Source organism: Mirounga angustirostris, unplaced genomic scaffold, assembly GCF_029215605.1.
Source record: "Mirounga angustirostris isolate CCGP_5_RB_7025 unplaced genomic scaffold, mMirAng1.0.hap1 SCAF_11, whole genome shotgun sequence".
Classification (NCBI taxonomy): Eukaryota; Metazoa; Chordata; class Mammalia; order Carnivora; family Phocidae; genus Mirounga; species Mirounga angustirostris.
Window position 1 is genome coordinate 19,597,827 of NW_026991719.1, and position 1,956 is coordinate 19,599,782.

Consider the following 1,956-nt stretch of genomic DNA (forward strand, 5'->3'; position numbering starts at 1 on the left):
TCATTCCTTTGTTGGGTATGCAAGTGAGCAATGGAGAAAGTGGTGCATCTGCAGTACCAGCTGGTGCTAAGAATTTCAACACTTCTAGAAGATGCAGGCTAGAGAACTTTATTAGGCACCAGAGGGGTTCTTCTCTCTCAGTCAAGATGTCCCCATTTAAGTCACTTTTGAATTTCATTTTAAGCTTATATTGTACAAGTTCTAGCCTTAGTTGAGAATAGTCTCCAAAAGTTTCTTGAGTCACTCCCTAGACTCTTTATTTTTCTATTCTGTTTTCAGGAGTGATCCTTGAATCCATGTTTACATCCAGCCCAAGGTTTTATTTCTTGTAGAGTTTCAGAGGTCTGATTATCCTGATTAAAAACAGTGGCCTTAAGAGAGTCCAGAAACTGGCTTCTGAGGTCCATTTTCACGATCTGATGATGTCAGCTAGCAACTGTCAGTGCCTGCCCCAGAAGGGGTGGATTGTTCTTCAGCTGGGAGGAAGAAGGCGTGTGGAGTTTGGAAATAATATACCACATAAGCAGGTTTGTACTGGTGTGGCTTTCCATACTGCATTCCCCAGGCAATTCGAATCCATACTGCATTCTCCTCACCATCTCTGAAGCTGATCATCACATTTTTTAATGCTTCCTAAAGAATTTTCTTAAATGATCTTTGGACTTGTTCCATATCAAACAGGTCAATGTCTTCACCTGATCCTTTACTCACTTGAAAAATATCCCAAACTTGCTGGTGCCGATGAAATTGAGTATAAATGATGTTTAAAAGGACTGCATCACTGAGATTTGCATGCTTCTCCTCACAAAGCAGAACCAAGTCCTGAACAAGAGATTCCTTTTTCTGCCAGAAGTTTGTGGTCTGCAGTTGATTTTCAGACAAAAAATCCCAGGCTTGGAGGACTGTCATCATTTCAGTCATTGGGATTTTCAAAATGGTTCTCTTGATAAACTCGGTCACAGCTTTATCCATCTCTTTGGCACATCCAACATGGTCAGTCATGCCTCTTTCTCAGTGACTGTTCCCTAGAGGTGATCCACTTTTAAAATTACACCCAAGAACAGTCTTTCTCAGCTCATCTCCTGAAAGGGGATAAACTCACCCATAAACTCACATCAGTCCTCATTTCAGTGTGAGAATGATTTCCATGTGCAGTCCAAAGAAAATATCAACCATGCATATGGGACTTCTGTGCAGCACAGGGGCTTGGGCCCCATCTCCTACACAGCTGAAAGCTTTGGCAATCATGGGTGCCTTCAAGTCTTGACCAGTGCATAAGGCCTCTGATTCCTATTAGAGGCAGGATATTGAGCTCTACCTTAAACAATCTTGTTCTTGAAATCCAGCACAACTGGCAGGGCTCCCTCATGTGCCACATAAAACAGATGTCAAAACATTAAGTATATTATATTGAGAAATTATAATGTCATCATTAATGTTCTTACATTAATTATTAATCACAAATTCAGCCTACATAATGGTGCTAGGATACTGCAAAGAACAACATTACATTTGCCATTAATGTTTTTGGAGCAATTCATATACTAAAAAAACCTATACCAAAGAATTGTACAAAGAATTCAATAATATTTTTAAGCTGCATAATGTTTGGTATATAGTTAGGGCATATTAAATTACTGCAGCTGAGTTTTAAAATATGGAAAAAAGTGGCCCCTTGAGAAAACCCACTTGGTACAAAGTCACCTGCTTAAAGGATGAGCATAAGTATGGATAGGAAATGATCCTCCCACAGAAACAAAGAGTCTCCTAACACAGAGACCTGAAGACAATCACATATATGATAAGGTCTGTATGCACTCTGACAACTCACAGAAGAATGGGATGAGGGGACACTGGGCTATACCCACACTGCACCCATCCTTGTGTTTCTAGGTTTCTCCTAATTCACCCCCCCTTTTCTCACTTATTTCCCCTTTTTGTTTTTCTCTACTTTTC

At 40.1% G+C, this 1,956-nt stretch overlaps 1 pseudogene; it reads right to left on the reverse strand.

Annotated features, from left to right (window-relative positions):
* Positions 1-376: 376 nt before the first annotated feature.
* Positions 377-1,414, reverse strand: LOC123852659 (centromere protein N-like; annotated as a pseudogene).
* Between the last annotated feature and the right edge of the window lie 542 nt (positions 1,415-1,956).